We start from the raw sequence: 18,974 nt of genomic DNA on the forward strand, positions 1-18,974 counted from the left end.
AGTGGGAGGGAGAAGAGAGAATTAAAGAGAGAAGCAGTCGGTAGAGAGAGTGGGATGGGAAAGAAAGATAGTCGGACGGGGACAGATAGAGAAAGGGAAAGGGGTAGAAATGGAGAGTGTGTGAGAGAGAGGGAATGGAGGAGGGAGAGAGAGGGATAGGTTGGGGAAGTTGGGTAAACTGCGAGAGGGGGATGCGGAAGAGTAAGGGGAGGTGGGATAGAGAGCAGCAGGAGGGTAAAGAGAGTGGGACGGAGTACAGACAGAGAGACTGCGTGTGGGGAAGAGAGAAAGCGGAGTGGAGAGAGAGTGTTGGAGGTTTTCGAAGCAGAGGGTGGGAGGGGAGGGGGTAGAGAGAGAGAGGGAGGGTGGGATATGAGAGAGAGATAAGATTCGATGTACAGAGAGAGACTGAGTGGGGGTCGTAGTCAAAGAGATAGATGGAAGGGGAGACAGAGAGAGACCGAGGCGTTTTCTTCGACACAGTATTGTAGGGGTGAAGAGACAGCGTGTGAGCTCAAGAGACAGATAGAGTGTGGGATTGGAAGAGAGAGAGTGTGGAGAGAGAAAGAGAGAGTGCAGGAGTGGGGTAGAGGGAGATCGTTTGAAGGGGAAAGAAAGAGAGAGGGAGTGGGGTATAGAGAAAGAGGGATGGTGAAGAACGAGAGGGAGAGAGTGGGAGGGGAAGAGAGCGAAAGATAGTGGGAGGTTGTAGAGCGAGATGGAGTGTGGGGCTCTAGAGGGAGAGAGGGGTTAGAGAGAGTGATAATGAGAGATATGGAGTTTAGTAGGGATAATTTATGGATCGAAAGGAAAAGGGAAGTGTTTAGAGAGACAGTGTGAGTGTGAGGGACAGAGTGGAAGGGTGACAGATAGAGGGGGAATGTGCAGACAGAGGAGTGGGGGCTAAAGAGTGTGAGGGGGGCGTTGAGAGCTAAAACGAGTTTTGGCTTTAGAGATGGGTAGAGAGAGATTGGGAGACGCTCAGAGAGACAGTTTGGGGGAGAGAGATAGAGCTGAAAATGTGTTGCTGGAAAAGCGCAGCAGGTCAGGCAGCATCCAAGGAATAGGAGAATCGATGATTTGGGCATGAGCCCTTCTTCAGAAAATCCTCATAGAGCAATAGAGGCAGAGTGGGAGGGAGTGTGGCAAAGGTTGGGAGTGGAACGGGGTAGAGTGACTGTAGGCGTGAGCGAGAGAGACGGAATGGGGTAGCAAGAGAGAGGGACAGTTTGGAGCGCGAGTGGGGGTGTGTAGTGAGATAGAGTGGAAGGGGCTTAGATTCAAAGAACAGGAACAAGTAGACAGAGAGAGATTGCGAGGGGTTTGAGAGATTGGGAGGTTGCAGAGAGAGACTGGGCGAACGGTAGAGATAGAATTCGGGGAAGAGAGAGATAGAGATAGAGTGAGAGGGAGTGTGGCTGGGAGGGAGACTCCAAGGGGAAGAGACAAAGTTTGGGATTGGGGTAGAGAGAGAGTGTGGTAGGTACAGATTGGGTTGCTGGAGACAGTGAGTTGGAGGTGTTTGACAGAGAGAATGGGAGGTGATAGAGAGAGGGAGGGAATGTGTGTGAGAGAGGGAGTTAATGGGAGGAGGTAGAGACAGAAAGATGGAAAGAATGTGATGGGAAGAGAGAGGGAGGTGGGTAGAGAGAGATGCAGAGGGAGGATGTGGAGTCAGAAAAGGTGAGAGGGAGAAGAGACAACGAGGGAGAGACAGTTGTAGTTGGTAGAGATCGAGACTGGGAGCGGAAAAAAAAGAGTTAGAGGGAGGGGAGTAGAGAGATAGGGATGGAGTGGCTGAAAAGAGAGAGAGAGAGATGAGTATCGAAAGAGAGAATCGGAGAGCCGAGCGTGAGAGAGAGGTTGGGCAGATAGAGTGGGAGGGAGGAGAGGGAGAGAGTGGGAGGAGGTAGAAAGCGAGACCAAGTGGGGTAGAGAGAGAGAGGAAAAGTGAGAGAGTTAGTGGGAGGGGCCAGAGAGAGGGAGAGAGATGGGGGCTGAGAGGGAGGGTATGAGCAGTGTTGACAGAGAGAGACTGGGATGTGAAAGGAGAGAGATAGTTGGATGGGATTAGAGAGATGGAGGTAGGGGTTAGAGACAATGTCTGGATGAGTGGGGGGAAGACAGGAAGAGAGAGAGAGTGTGGGATGAGATGACAGAGTGGGAAAAGTTGAGAAAGAGGGAAGGTGGTACTAGATTTAAGGAGAATGACGGGGTAGACAGTGAGACAGTTGGAAGGGGAAGATAAAATTATTGAGTGCGAGGGGAGGAGAGAGAGACCGGAAGGGGGAGAGTGAAAGTGTATGTAGGAAGGGACAAAAGAGAGTACGAGTGTAGACAGAGAGAGACTGGGATGCAAAAGGAATGAGAGGTAGTGGGATGGGAATAGAGAGACAGGGAGGGAGAGAATAGAGAGTGTGTGTGAATGGCAGTAGGAAGAAAGAAAGAGAGATTATGGGAGGCCAGAACAGAAGGGAATGGGTGGAGAGAGTGAATCGGAGGTGAGAAGAGAGAGAGTGAGAGCGAGGAAGACAGAGAGCGGGAGAGCAAGTGACAGAGTGGTGGAAGAGAGAAAGAGAGAGAGTGGGGTAGAGAGAAAGAGAGGGAGTGGGATCAAATGGAGTGAGAGTGAGATGTGATATAAAGGGATGCGGGAGGGCGTGAGGGAAATAGTGTGGGAGCAAGACAGTGAGTGAGGGTGGGGTAAATCGAGAGAATGGGAGAAGGTCGAGAGAGTAGGGAGTGTTTGAGATAGCAAGAGAGAATGGGAGGGGGAGAGAGAGAAAGATTTGGAAAATTAGAGCAAATGAAGGAGAAGTAGAGACAGAGAGTGGGTTAGAGAGAGGAGGAGGGGGTTGTGAGTCGGAGCCGGGAGAGGGAGTGTGGGTTATAGGAAGGAAGAGAGAGTGTGAGGAGTTTAGAGAGACAGCGACAGTGGGATGGTAAGACAGTGAGAGAATGTAAGGGGGTAGAGAGAGTGGGAGCGGTGTAGAGAGAGAGTGGGGTTAGGGTGAGTGGGAGGGGGTGGAGAATGAGAGTAGTTGGGGTAGAGAATGAAAGTGGGAGGGAGTAGTGGAGAGAGAGAGGGTAGTGGCAAAGAGATATGAAATACGAGGAGCTATAAGAGAGACAGAATGAACGAATTAGAATGAGAGTGTGGGAGGGGGAGAGAGAATGTAGGAGTGGGGTAGAGAGAGATTCGGGGACTGAAGAGAGTTAGAGTGTGGTGGATAGTGTGAGGGGTAATGGGAAGGAGTAAAGGGACAGAGAATGGGAGAGGCTCGAGATAGAAAGCGTGGGGAGTTTAGAGAGAGAGAGGAAGTGGAGTAGAGTGTACAGAGTGGGAGAACGGTAAAAAGAGAGAGGGAGGGACGTGGACAGAAAGAATGGGATGGGGTGAGAGAGTGGAACGCTTAGGGAAAGTGACCGTGGAGGGTCGTGGAGTGCGAGGATGTCAGAGAGACAGAGTGGGAGAATGATAGGGAATGAGAGGGGATGGAGTGGAGAGAGAGAGAGACTGGAATGGAGGAGACAGAGAGTGGGAGTGGGGGAGACAGAGGAGGGGTTAGACAGAGACGATCGTGGGGGTGAAAGTGAGTGCGAACGGGAAGACAGAGAGTTGGAGGGGAAATCTGAGAGATTGGGGAAAGAGAGAAAAAGACACGGAGTAGGGGAGTGAGAGAGGGATAGTAGGAGGGTGAGAAAGTGGGAGTGGATTAAAGGGAGAGAATGGGAGGTGGTAGAAAAACTGAGGGAATGTGTTAGAAGGAGAGAAAGAACGGGACGGGGTTAAAGAGAGAGTGGGATTGTTAGAGAGCGGCAGAGAGAGTGAGACAGGGGTAGTGAGTGGAAGAGGGGTGTAGAGACAGTGAGAGGGAGACAGATAGAAAGAGTGGGAGGGCGTTAGTGAGATTCAGAGACAATGGGAGGGATAGAGAGAGGATGTGTAGTAGAGAGAGTGATAGGGTCTGGAGAGTGAGAATGTGTGGTGGTCGAGAGAGAGAGTGTGCGACATAGTGGAGTGGAGAAAAGGGGGCGTTGGGAAGAGAGCAAGATTGTGGGATCTGATAGGGAGAGATTGGGAGCGGTTCGAGAGGGAGGTTGAAACGGAGAGTGAGTGTGTGGTTGGTAGAGAGAGTTGAAAAAAGGGAGTTGGACTGGTTCGAAACAGAAGCAGTTGGAGGGTTAAATGGAGAGAAAATGGGAGGTTTTGAGAGAGTGGTAGGAGGTAATGTGAGAGAGTTAGACAGGGCTAGAGAGAGACGGGTTGTGGGGAAGAGAGAGGGGGGAGTGAGAGAGACTGGGAAGCGCTTGACAGAGGGGGGGGTTCGCCAGAGAGAGTGAGATGCAGAGCGGTAGCGGTATATATGTATGAGACTGTTTAAAGAGGGAGAGGATGGGAGGGTGAACGGAGAGGTGCAAGGGGGTAGAGAGTGGGACCGGGAGGGAAGTCGTGCGATAGATAGTGCGAAGGGAGAAGTGAGCGAGAGAGCTGGAGGGAATTGAGAGGGAATTGTGGAGGTATAAAGAGAGAGAGGAAGTGAGTCGAGATTTAGTGGGAGGCGGAAGAGAAATAGAAAGGGGATGTGTTGTGGACAGAGTGGGTGGGAGAGTGCAGAGAGAGGAAGAATTGGAGAGGAAGAGAGAGTGGGAGTTGAAGGAAAAAGTGGGAGGGAAAAGAGGCAAACAATGGGCGGGTAGTTGAGAGAGAGAAGGCGGAAGGGGGCGGAGAGCGAGAGAGTGGGAAGGAGGGATGTAAACCGAGAGATAGTGATAGGGGAGAAGTGAGAGAGAGAGGTATGTGATGGAGAGAGAGAGACAGAGATAGAGCGAGGTGCGTAACGAGAGAGAATGTGTGGGAGGGGAAGTGAGAAAAGTGGAGAGATGAGCACGGCAAGTAAGTGAGTGTGAGAGGTGTAGAGCGAGAGGGAGGTAGTAGAGATAGTGTGGAAAGAGAGAGAAAGAGAGTGGAAGTGTGGCAGATAGAAAGAGTGGGAGAGTGTAGGGAGAGGGAGAACTGGGAGGGTTGGGAAGAGAGTAGGAGGGAAAGAGGGGGGATATAGTGGGTGGGTAGTAGAGAGAGGGTGGGGAAGATAGAGAGGAAGGGAGAAGTGGATAGAAAGCGTGTGAGAGGGAAGAGAGAGAGTGGGAGGGAAGGATGTAGAGACAGAATTAGAGGGAACAAGAGAGACAGTGCGAGCGGTGAAGTCAGAGAGAGAGAATGGGAGGGAAAGAGAACGATATATAGTGGGCGGGTAGTGCAGAGAGGGACGGAGAGGAACAGAGAGGAAGGGGTAGAGAAAGAGGGGAACAGACAGGGCGGAGGGAGAGATGTAGAGAGAGAGTTGGAGTGAACGAGAAAGAGTGCGAGAGGTGAAGACAGAGAGAGAGTGGGAGGCGAATAGACAGAGTGTGAGAAGAGAGAAAGCGAGGGGTAGAGAGGGAGTGGAGTATAGAGAGATAGTGGAAGCTGATGGAGAGAGTGTGGGGTGAGTGAGAGTGGGAAGGGGAGAAAAGGAGTGGTGTAGAAAGAGTGGCAGGCGGTAGAGAGAGGGAGTGAGTGGGTTAATGGGCGAGAGAGTAGGAGGGGTTTAGAGAGAGGGAGAGTGGATGGGTGTAAAGGGATAGTGAATGGAAAGGGATAAAGAGAGAAAGAGTGCGAGGTTTAGAGATAGAATGGGGTAGAGAGGGTGGGAGGGATGTAGTGAGTGGGAGAGGATTAGAGAGAGTGTGGGAGAGGTGTAAAGAGTGAGAGTGTTTTTGAATAGAGAAGGAGAGTCGGAAGGATTGGGGTAGAGAGACGGAATGTGAGGTAAACAGGGAGATTGTGGGAGCTGGTAGAGAGACAGTGTGGGATGAGGTGAGAGAGTGAGATTAGGGAGACAGAGAGTGGGAGTGTGCGAGAGTGTGTGATGGGCAGTAGAGAGAGTGGGGCTGGGGTAGAGAGTGCGTGTCAGGGGTGTATAGAGAAAGAAGCAATAGGAGGGGGTAAAGGGAGAGAGAATGGGAGCAGGTCGAGAAAGAATGGGGGTGTAGAGCGCAAGCGTGGGAGAGGGTTAGGGAGGGAATAAATACACGGTAGAGAGAGAGTGTCGAGCAGAGAGAGGGGGAAGGGGAGAGAGAGTGTGAAAGGGATTGAACGAGAGAGTGTGTGGGGTTACAGAGTCTGAAAGTGGGAGGTTTGTAGAAAGGGAGGGGTGGGGAGACAGAGCGGGTTGTGGTAGACAGAGTGGAGGTGCCGCGAGAGAAAGAGTTGCATAGAGTGACCCAGAGTGGGGGTTGGGGAAGATAGAATGAGAGAGAGCGCAAGAGGGAGTGGGGCTGAAAGAAAGAGAGAGGGAGGGAGAGACATTAACGGTGTGGAGACTAAAAGGTGGGAGGGGTTGAGAGAGAATGGGAGGGTGAAGAGTGAAAGAGAGAGGAAGTGTGGGAGGGAAAGAGAGTGGGAATGGGTAGAGGGAGGGAGATGGAAGGCGAAGAGAGAGAGTGGGAGGGCACAGAGACAGAGATGGAAGCGAAGAGAGAAATATAGTCGGCAGAGACTAGAGAGGGGGCTGAGAGAGGTAAGGATGTAGAATCACAGTGGGAGGGCAAGAGGCAAAGGGAGGTAGAGTAGGAGGGGAAGAGACCGTGAAGGGGTCAGTACAGGGAAACATAGGGAGTCAAGAGTGATTGCGAGGTGAAGACGGAAAGAGAGAGACATAGAGTACTGGAGAGATAGAAAGTGAGAGGGTCAAATAGAGAGCGTGAAGGGGACAGAGAGAGTGGGACGGTCTATAGAGAGGGAGGGAGTGGGGTGCAGAGTCAGGGACGAGGAGGGGTGTAAAGAGAGAAAGACAGTGGGAGGGGGTAGAGAGAGTGGGGGTTGAGAGATCGTGTTAGGGGCAGAGAGATGGAGAGAGTGGAGGATAGAATGAGAGAATGGAGGGGGTTGTTGACAGTGCGTGGGAGGGTGATAGAGGGAGAGAACAGGAGTATGCAGAGAGTGGGAGGGGCAGAGAGAGACAGAGAATGAATGGGCGCATTAAAAGAGAGAGTGGGTAGAGAGGCGGGGGGCGACTGTGGCAATATTTGCAGGTGGGTCCTGGGGTGTATGACGGTATTTATTTTGTTCCTGGTGAGTGTGTCTGTATTGACAGTGAGGTCCCATGGAGTGTGTCTGTTTAATCCTGGGTATTGGGGGTGTGTGTCTGTATTTACTGGGCTGTCCTGGGGAGTGTGTCTGCATTTGGCAGGGTGTCCCAGGGAGTGTTTCAGTGTTTACAGGGGACTGACATGGAGTGCATCAGTATTTAAGTGGTGGATCCTGGGGATTGTGTCAGTGTTTACAGAGGGGACCTGGGGAGTGTGCCAGTGTTTGAACGGGGTCCACAGTGTGTTTGTTGATATTTCTAATGTGTTTCTGATTAGTGTGTTGATATTTTCTGGGGTGCCAGTGAATGTGTCAGTATTGGCTAGGTACCCTGGGGAACGCGTTAAAATTTACTGTTGGAACTGGGGAGTGTGCTGGTATGTACAAGCCATTCCCAGGGTCTGTGTTAACATTTGCAGGGAGTTTCCTGTGAGTGTGTCAGTATTTACAGGGGGGTCCAGGGGAATGTGTTGGTATTTATAGGGGTGTCCCGTGGAGTGTGTCAGTATTCACAGGGGAGGTCACGTGCAGCACTTCGCGATTTAAGGATTGGCTCCTGGGGATATTGTGGGTAATTACAGCGTCATCTCGTGGAGTGTGCCAATACTTACAATGGCATTCCGGTGAGTGTGTCAGTATTTATGGCGGGGGGTGGGGGGTGGTGGTTTCTGCGGAGTACATAGATATTTCCGGGTGTTTCCAGGGAGGTGCAACAGTATTTACAAGGGGGCATCCCGGATAGATTGTCTGTATTTGCAGGAGAATCCAAAAGATCGGGTCACTCTTTGCAGGGGGTGTTGAGTATAATGTGTGTCTGCATTTACAGGGTGTTCCAGGGCAGTGTCTCTGTATTTACAGCGTGTTCTGGGGTCGTGCTTTGGTATTGACAGGATATTCCAGGGGAGTGTGTCGGTATTCACAGGAGGGCTGAGGGGATTGTGTCGGTATTTACAGAGGGTTCCAGGGGAGTGTGTCGGTATTCACAGGAGGGCTGAGGGGAGTGTGTCGGTATTTACAGAGGGTTCCAGGGGAGTTTGTCGGTATTTACAGGGGGTTCCAGGGGAGTGTGTCAGTACTTACAGGGGGTTTTGCAGGTAGATATTAGTATTTACTGTGCGATCCCTGTGAGTGTGTCGGTAATTGCATGGTGGGTCCCGGGGAGGGTTTGAGCATTTGCTGGGTTGGGTCAGGGTGTATGTCGGTATTTACAGAGTGCCCCAGGAGAGTGTGTCGATATATACACCTGCATTCCTGTAAATATCACGTAATATGCAACTCATATGATTTACCACGAACAGAGTAGAGCCCCAGTAATTAATCCAGACCATTGAAAAAAAATACCCAAGCTGCTAACAGGAACATATGCAGAAACATTTAGTTCTAACCTGCTCATCAATCCTATTCCGATGTTCCCTTCAAAACAATGAGCATTGTGATTCGATAAAGCGTAATTCAAACAGTAAACTGTGTAACTCCAAAGAAACGTACATGAAAAAAATCCAAAGCCACGTTCCTAAAAGCATCATAGATCCCACCTGAGGAAACAACAAGCAAATTTCGAAAATAAATTCAATAAAAATAAAAAGCAACAGGTGCCGACGTTGTGATGCAAACTCCAGGAATTCCATAATCTCAAGAAGATTCCAACTGAACTCCAAAATGACGTCTATTTCTCCTTTCACGGATGTTGTCAGGCCTTCCGAGATGAAAGTGAAATGCTGGAAAAGCACAGCAGGACAGGAAGCATCTGAAAAGCAAGAAAATCGGCATTTCGGGCTTACGGTATTCATCAGCCCTTCCTGACCTGCTGTGCTTTTCCAGCAATACACTCTCGACTCTGATCTCTAGCATCTGTCGTCCTCACTTTCTTCTAGGCCATCTGAGTTTTGCTGATATTCTCCATATTCTTGCGCATACTTATTTAATGGTAGTTATAACCAAACAATCTTTCTTCCATCAACATTTCACATCAGCAAATGCTCCTGTGTCTTTGAAGATGCCATTCAGTTTACATGGTTTTGCGAAGAACAAACAGAAACAGCTTCTGCTGTTTTGTGTCAAATATAAAAGCCGAGAACTTGATTTACTGCATGTTCTGGTGACATCATAGGAAAGTTTTCCTGCCCCTCAGAAGCTGCCTGACATGCCGTGCTTTTCCAGCGCACTCTAATCTAGACTCTGATTTCCCGTATTTGCAGTCCTCACTTTTGCCATCATAGGAAAGTTACTTCGGCACGAAACCAGTGTTGATGCCATCTTTGCACTCAGATGATTCAGTATGGCATAAAGTTGCTCCAGTGAAAAAAAAAGATTTGAACGTCTTCAAAATATGTTCTTAGCTTCTTTTCCTGACATCTTCTGAAACAACTCTCAAAGACAACCCTCTTTCACAGTGTAATTGGACTGCTTGTCTTTGTTGCTGGTGAAAATTGCTGAATAATGAGGAGATAGAAATGCAGGAACATGATTAGGTAATCCTGCCCTGCGCATCTCTTCCACTATTCAATGTTAACATGATGTTGAGGTGCCGGGCGTGCACTGATATGGACAAAGTCAGAAGTCACATGACACCAGAATAAAGTACAACAGTTTTATTGGAAATCACAAGAGTTCAAAGGGTAGTAGTCGTGAGATGCCCCTGACGAAAAGGCTGCGCTCTGAAAGCATGTGGTTATCAATAAAGCTGTTGGAATATAATCTGTTGTCATGTGACTTTTGACAACGAGAACATGGTTGATCTGTGGCCCAACTGCTAATCAGAAACTGAGGACTGCAGATGCTGCAGATCAGAGTCGAAAGTGTGGAGTTGAAAATAAGCACAGCAGGTTAGATGGCATCCGAAGAGCAGAAAAATCGACATTTTTAGCATAAGCCCTTCATCAGGATTGAGGCTTTGGCTGGGAGCCTGAGAGATAGTGTGTGGGGTATTAGCCTGCGGGCAAGGTAGCTGAGAATGCGATAGGTAAATTATGGTGGCAATCAAGGTTAGAGATGGTAAGGATGATGGACGGATCAAAATGGTGGAGCCAAGGTGGCGGCTTGGGATTCAGACGAGGTTAAGGGAGGGGAAATGGGGAAACTGTCGAAATGCACTCTAATCCCGTATGGCTGCAGGGTCCCAAGGTAGTTCTTTCTCCAGGCGTAGGGTGGTTAGTGTTTGGCATTGGAGGAGGTCCAGGACATGCATGTCCTGGCGGGGGTGGTGGAGTGGGAGTTAAAGTGTTGAAGATATATTCTCTGAAATGATTTGCAAGTTCACGTCCTGTGTCCCTGATGTACAAGAGACCACATCGGATGCAACAGGTGCAGTAGATAGCATTGGTGGAGGTACAAGTAAATATCTGTTGGATGTGGAAGGATCGTTTGAGGCCTTAGCCGGTAGTGAGGGATGAGATGAGGGCACTTGCTTCACACTTCTTGTCGTGCCAGGGCAAGGTGCCAGGGGTGGGTTGAGGGCTGTTGAAAGGCGTGGATCTGACAAAGGAGTTACTGAAGGAATGGTCTCCCGAAACACTGTTGGGCGGGGAGGGAATTCTCCACCTCCTGGTTAGATTTGTTTGTATGTGGTGCAAGTGACGGAGGATAATGCGATGTATACTGAGATTAGTGGGGTGGAAGGTGAGGACTGGGGCATTCTGTGCTTGTGGCATTGGGAGAGATTGGTTTCAAGGGTAAAGGTGCGGGACGTGGAGGCGATGTGCTGGAGGGCATCGTCGTCCACGTGAGGGAAATTGTAGTCTTGGAAGAAGGAGGCCGACTGGGATTTTCTGTGGTGGAATCTTTCAAACAAATGTAGTGGAGGCAGAGGAAGTGGTGATGAATTGGCATGTTTACGGGAGGAAGGGTTGGAGGAGGTGTAGTCCATTTCCTTCACCGAAACACTGACGCAAAACACTCATTTAGTATCCCCCATCGCCTATTGTTGTACACATATGCTGCCTTGCTGATCTTTGGGGGACCCTATTCTCTCCCTTGTTACCCTTTTACCCTTAATGTATTGGTTATATCCTTTTGGATTCTCCATAACCCAATTTGACAAAACTATCTCATGCTCCCTTTTTTTTGCCCTCCGGATTTCCCTCATCTATCTACTCTTCCTGCCTTTATACACTTCACAGGATTAATTGATATGTCAGTTATCTCCCTCAGCTGAAAAGTTTGCTTTCAGACGTTTCATCTCCATGACCAGGTAACATCATCCGCGAGATACTCCAGTGATGTGCTGCTGGTATATCTAGCCTGTCTGTTTAGAAGTCTTGATATTTATCGTATGGATGTTGTCATTCCTGTTTCTTCTTTTCAAGTGAAGGCATGTTACCTCACGGGAAAAGCACGTTATGTTAATTTAAAATGGCAACCGCAAAAAAATTTATGCTGTCCCTTCGAGAGGCCAACAATTATTTAAAGTAAAAAATCGCAACTTTATTTCTTAAAGTAAAACAGAGAATAATAAAGAAAATTATTCACAACTCCTACAGTACTAGTCCGAATTTTAAAATCCTAATTAATATTTACCAAAGTTCAAATTTCAAAACCAGGCAGCTGTCGAAACTTCCCTTTGTATGGTCTTTTTAAAAAAGATTTTCATCTTCTGAGAATTTTTCTTTCACCAGTCATAGATAGATACATGTATCTTTAAGTGAGCTAATTTTCTGGGTAGTCTGCAGATGATGTTGGCTTCGCTCTTCTCTCCTCAACTGTTCCCTTCTTCCCGGTCTTATAGCTGAAAACATCGGATTTTTTTTTTCATTTTTAAAAGTATTGCCAATGTACGAAATTCGAAGTTGATTAGAAGTTGGCATTTTGGGGTATACTTTCAACTGATTGGCTGAATTTGAATTTGCTTTTATTTCATAGCAACTCAGCCAGCGCTAGCTGCTGGACCAAATGTTACATTGTACATTCTCCAGCGCTCTGTGTGCTTGCTTAGTCCTTCAATCTCTTCAAGGTACATTACATTTCTACACCTTAATAATAGGTAAACGGGATCTAAGTCAATGTGTTTATTGGTGGAGCTCTCGTTCGAATGCCATGCCTCGAAGAATTCTCGTGCATGCCTTTGCTTCGGTGTCTGAGAATCTGTCTCTTGTCCCAGTTAAAGTAATATTCTTCTTTGATTGTGCGTATGGAAGCTAGTGATAGAGTGTCTTCTGGTGGCTTGTTGGTATTCACGTAATCTCGTGCCAAGCTTCCTGCTTCCTTGACCGCTTCACTTGATCTCCGCTGCATATAAATGATATAAGCTTCCTTCTTGTTCTTCACGAGAAACTTCATGTCAACCTCGTCACAGAGGAACACTCCATTTCAATAAGGATCCAGTCAGCAGCTGGCCTGAGGGCAGAAACGGAAGAACACATGCAATACATTTAGCCAAATTGCAGTTTTTATTTATGTAAAAAGAACGAAAATTAACACAGCGATGAAAGTCGAAAATAGATGCAAACTATTCGGCGTCACAAATAATAATTCTATAGACATGCGAGAAGAAATTTCAGTGACGTGTTTCGCCGAGCAAATACTGCGAGATTTCCGTATGGAATGCAATAAATAGTTCTGAAATGAAGCAAATATTTTTGCGACTGATATTCATTCTGTGCCTATCAATTTGCACTGTTATCTTTATTACGCACCATGACATAATCCATCCTGAACGGACTCTGTTCCATACTCCCAGATTCTTTTTCCTCATCACATCTGCTCGGAAAATGCGGTATACTGCACGAGATAGCCGGAGGAAGGCGGTCCTTGGCGCTCAAGAAGGTTTTTTTTGGCCAGCGAGGATTCCTGGCACCGTCATAACAGGACCCTCAGGTGTACGCTCACTTCCAATGGTGAAAGGTCACTGTTGTCCTGAAGTGACAACACACCAGCCCCTTCATCCAAACGTTCATAAGGCAGTATAATCATCAGCAGCAGCGTGGAATATCGGAGCAAGGAAGTGCTGTTGTAGTATTTAAAGAAAAAAACATGGTGAGGCCAGTTGGGCATCGCTGGTCCGAACGCCACACTATCAGGAGGAAACGATGCCACTGCAGCGGGTGGGCAGTAGTTTCACTAGGAGGTTTCCTGACATGAGAGGTCTCAGTCAAAAAAAAGTTAATTTGTGTTTGTGGTGTGTGGAGCGGACTGTGCAGATGGGACTTACCCGGATGTGTCCTGGGATGAGAGGTCTCAGAAAAAAAGACAGAATTTCTTTGTGGTCAGTGCAGCAGAAGGTGCAAAGGGGATTCATCAGGATGTTATCTGTGATGAGAAGGCTCAGTAATAAAGATAGGTTGTGCTTGTTGTGTGAGGACCAGAAGAGGCGGAGGGGGCTAATTGATACATACATGATGATGAGTGACATAAACAGAGCCGATTGTGGGAAATCTTTCCCCATAGCAGACATGTCTTCGACTAGATGACATAAGGTTAAAGTGTGAAGTAAATCCTTTCGAGGGGATCAGAGGAAAGTCAAATCACCCAGAGGATGGGTGAAACATGGAACGTGTTGCCTGTCAGATTGGTGGAAGCAGATAGAAACACCTGTCTGAACACTTAGAATACCAAGGTATATTAAGCTATTGATAAATTGCAGTGAAGTGGAATGAGTAGAATGTAATGTTTGTTTCCCAGCAGAGACATGGTAGGCCGAAGGTTTTGTTTCTATTCTATATGACTCTACAGCTCTATGCTAGATCAGACACCACCCAGCAGGAAGCCAACAAAGAACACAAATGCACCGCTTGTCACTTCCCTGCATGCCCCGGTGCACATTCGCACTGGAATACACTGTTCTCCTCCTTCTCTGCTCCCACATCACCCAATAAACATTTGCCATCTTCCTATGCAATCGCAGGAGGTACAAACCTTGAACATTTACCTACTTTGTCTCGCTATTCAGGACCCCACTCATACCTTCGAGTTGAAGCAGTAATCTGCATGCACTTGATTTTATTTGGTTTACTATATTCGCTGTTCAGAATGCAGCCTGAACAACTTTGGAGAACGACAAAGGATGATGAACCGCTGCGTTAATTCTGGGGAATGAAGCTGGATTGGTTTCATGGTGACATTGCAACAAAATCTCGGCGAAGAGCTGACCAGAGTTAATTGAAACGGGAGCATTATTAGGAAGATACATGAACATAAATAGGATAGGTGTCTGGGGATAATTATGTGAGAGAGAACAGGTTCGTCCCAAGCAAGAAGTAAACTACCAAAGAGATGGCAACACAACCGTGGCTGACAAGGGAAGTCAGGGATAGTAGAAAAACAAAAGCAAAGCATACAGCGTGACGAAGACTCGAGGGAAGCCAACGGATTTGGAAGACGTTGCAAAAATAGCAGAGAACAATCTACTAAATAAAAGTCATGGGAGGGGTGCAAAGATGAAGACGTGTAATAAATTAGCTAGAAGCATGAAGGAAAATTCCGTAATTGTTTTAGCCATTTAGATCTTGAACTAAAGATAGATTACTTGCATTGTGGAAACAGGCTCTTCGGCCCAACAAGTCCACACCACCCCGCCAAAGCGCAACCCACCCATACCCCTACATCTACCCCTTACCTAACACTACAGGCAATTTAGCATGGCCAATTTACCTGACCTGCACATCTTTGGACTGTGGGAGGAAACCGCAGCATCCGGAGGAAACCCACGCAGACAAGGGGAAAATGTGCAAACTCCACACAGTCAGTCGCCTGAGGCGGGAATTGAACCCGAGTTTCTGGCGCTGTGAAGCAGAAGTGCTAGCCACCGTGCCGCCCACTAAAATAAGATAGAGGCAAGAGTCTGAATTGAACTGTTGGAAAATTAGGCTGCAGAAGTAATAACGGAGAACAAAAAAATGACAGAGGAAATGAACAGGCAATTCGCAACAGTCATTATCGCGGAAGGCACCAGCAGCGTTCCTGAAGTCGATGGTAGTCGCAGGCAGAGGTATGTGAGATGACCGCCATTAACATGAATGTACTGGCAAAGCTGAAAGGTCCCAGAAAGAATGGAATGCACACAAGGTCTCTGAAAGAAATAGCTGCGATGCTTTAGGGGGTGGTAGCGTGGGGTGGGGGGAGAGGAGGAAGGTACGGGGGTGCGGCGGAGGGGACATTTTTGCTGATAATCCAGGAATCATTTGAGAAACAGAAGACTCCAGAGGAATTCAAATGAATCATGTCAGAGGCGAAGGAGGCAGCAGAAGTGTGAAAATTGCTTTCCAATTAGCCTTACCTTGGTCATTATTAAGATTTTAGGGTCCATTACGAAAAGCGAGATTTCAGAGTTCTGCGAATTTCGAGATAAATTAAGGCTAATGGAGCAAGGATTTTCCACGGCGCGTTCATGCCTGAAAAATCCCATTGAATTCTTTAACGAGGTAGTAAGAAAATCAGACAAGGGAAAGTTATTATATGGTGTTATGGACCAGACCCCCTCAATATATTTTGAGAAGTTTACCTCGATCTGAACTTCTTACTATTAAAGATAGATACGAAATGCCGTCTTTCCGTTGCAGTCCAATCAGTCAAACTACTCAGAGTTAAGCAAAATAACATTACTTTAAACAATAAAGTTGAAAAGCGAAGAAGGAAGAGGAATTTAGAATAACTTAACTGTTGAAGAACCTAACACATTAATAGATATTGTATCTGTTTCTAATTTTCTATTCCAGGGCAGTAACATCCCATAAACACAGACGCTTGAAGAAAGTCAAAATTAGACACTGATTCTCACATGTAGTTCTATAATCCAAAAGAAAAAAAAATCTAGAAAGAATTCAGGACACGTTCAGGGAATCCAGCTGATGCACACTGACTTCTGGTTAAAACTAAACAGAACAACTAGGAAGCCAGGTCTGAGAAGGCGTGTCACACGGACGGTGTTAACATTCTTCCAACGTCAAGAGAAAAACCCAAGGCCTCGCAAACACCTTACTTTCTTAGGGATCAAATCTTCCTTCCAACCTCTCTTCAGAAAAAAAAAACAAATAAGTTATGAAGATCACGGCAGCATCAAAATGTGATCAACTTGGATTTCCAGAAGCCCTTGGACAAAGTATTGTTTGTGAGACTGCTAAATCAGGTAAGAACAAAGTTTAAGGATTATGCGCATCCATAGAGTGACGATTACCTGACAGAAGGAAGGCAAATGACACAGAGATAGGTGAAGGGGCAGGTAGTATTGAGGAGGCGATGAGGCTGCAGAAGGTCTTGGAAGTGCAAGAACAATGGGTAAAGAACTGTCACAATAAATAAAACATCAGTAAGTTTGAGGCCATGAACATTGCTTGGAACAATAATATCGCTTGCAGACAGTTTTCTAAATGGGGAAACGAGTGGCAGAAAGAAATTAGTTGGGGATTATAATGACGTCAAAATGTATGTCCGTTTGCCAATTAGGAACAGTCCTCGAAGATTGTATAAAACTCTGGTCAGACCGCATCTGGAATTCAGTGAGCAGTTTTGGGGCCTCTTTGTGAGGAGAAATATTTTGGCCTTGGAGGAGATCGGGAGCTGTTTTAGAGCAACTACCCTGTGAATGAAAGGCTTGTCATTTGAGGAGTGGTTCAGGACTCTGTGACTGAACTCTTTGCAGTTTAAAAGGATGGAGGGGGAGCTCATTGAAACTTACATAATACGGATAGAGTGGACGTGTAGATGCTTCCACAAGTAGAAGGGGATAGGACTCAAGGACACAGGCTCACAGTGAAGGGATGAACCTTGAGAACTGAGATGAATCTGTGGAAATCCTTTCCCCAGGAGGACTGGGAAGACATGTCCTCTAACAGAAGAATAGGTAGTTTCGTGATGAGTCAGAGGATCAATATATACAGGAAAAGGCAGGAGAGTGGAGTTTATCGAATGTGGAACAAACCAGATGAGACAGTTGGACTAATTCTGCACATATATGTTCTGGTTTGTCTCTAATTAAGTCTGACATGGAAAGTCATGTTTGGAAGAAGGATCACTTGACTCGAAACTCTCATCTTGCTCTCTTTCCACAGGTGCTGGCAGACTTGCTGAGCATTTTGTATAATCTAACAGTCCTTCAGGGCAACCCGTAATGTTTCTCGTTCATAATATAACGCACTAATTGTTTGTGCTGGAGACACATTTACTGCTTTTTTTTAAATATCAAAAGCCATTTGGTATCATACTGCGATGTACTATTTCCTGTTTAGAAGCTGATACTAATTTTGGGACCTAGCAAGTGGCAGAGCAATGAGCAAAGAACAATGGGATATTGAATAATAACACCCACCCAAGATACTTATTTCAATGCACTTTAATGTGCACATAAACTGAGACAGACAAATTGAAAAAAAAAGTTTGCTCAAAAAGATGAACTTGCAGAGAGTTAGGGAACTGATAAGTAGGCAAAGACCTGGAGGAAGTGATATAAAGTGTGTAATTTCTGCATATAATGCGGGTGCCAGAGATGTGAAAGATGGGGAGAGATGGGAATTTGGAGAAAAATTTGGATGCATATATGGGAAGAAGGATGTGGATGTGAGCGAGGGAAATATGTGAGATCATACTGGAAACTTTGCAGCAGCCTTTCAACCGTTTTCGTGTTTTACTTACACAGCGCCAAAAAAACCAAAATTCTGGTAAGAATGCGACATATCGTCTGAACTATAAAATTGCTTTGTCCAAAAACGCAAATAAATCATGTCATGGACTAGGTGAGAATACTCAAAACATCGTTCGGCTGGCTGCACAGACTATAAATTTTGCAACTTGTTTCTATTCACAAAATTACACAATGAAACACATGGAAGAGAATATAGAACTGCTACAGAAGTCTACCGAAAATAGACTTATTTGAGCTCTTCCGAATCTATGTAACAATCTCAATAAACAAAATCGTAAACACAGTAAAATGAACAAAGGATACAGTTCTAAGTGAGAAGGGCACAAGGAGAGAGATTTCAGCAGCCAGTTTCTACGCAGCTCCATAGCTGAACTCCAGAACTAATCTGGACTGAACTGCTCAACTTGAGAGTTGGCCATGTCCCTTCACTTGTACAGTTTACTTCTAAAAACACAAAAGCTTTGTCCTGCAGATTCATCTGCTTACATAGAAACAACATTGATTTTCATTTCTGACCCACACACAGCCGTTTCAGAGCCCAGCCTGTTTATGGCCCCTCTGAAAAAAACAAGGACTCAGTATCCTTGAGAAAAGGAACAGCTTTTTTGAAAAATACCATATTTGTGAAAATAGGATGGCTTATCTGGTTTGCATCTTTGTCATGGGATTCTTCAAGGAAGAGTGATTCTCTCTGTCTCTCTGTCGGTGTGTGTTTGTGTGTGTGCGTGTGTGTATCTCATTCGAGCATCACTTTATAAATCAATTATTACATTGAGCTGTATGGTTTCAGAGTTCTAACGCTCAGATTCCAACATTAATTAGGTAATTTGAGGACATAATCAAGACTGGTGTCATAACGCAATTGAATTTATTTAAATTGTAAATGTCACTTATCAAAGCAGGACGGCATCTTTATGATACATTTTGGATCTTGACATTCAGTTCAGCTCAAGATGCAGTTCTACGCTTGGCTTTTCATTCTCTCTCCAATTTGATTCTCTACCTTCCAGTCACAGTTGAAAGCTGGATGATTTTATATCCTCATAAGTGCATTAGTCACTGGAATCTGATACTTATTAACAGTTTTCAGTACACCAATTAGTTCTTGAAAAATTACGTTGTAGCCTTCTGACTGGCCTCGGCTAGGCTTATTAAATTTTAGTTTGACGGATCCCGTACAAAATTTTCATTTCAAAAAAGCCAGAAATTGCAAGCGAAACTATAGAAATAAAGTAGAGTTCAACTTTCGATTCCGGACACTTTTGATCAGGG

This window comes from Chiloscyllium punctatum, chromosome 51, assembly GCF_047496795.1.
Source record: "Chiloscyllium punctatum isolate Juve2018m chromosome 51, sChiPun1.3, whole genome shotgun sequence".
Classification (NCBI taxonomy): Eukaryota; Metazoa; Chordata; class Chondrichthyes; order Orectolobiformes; family Hemiscylliidae; genus Chiloscyllium; species Chiloscyllium punctatum.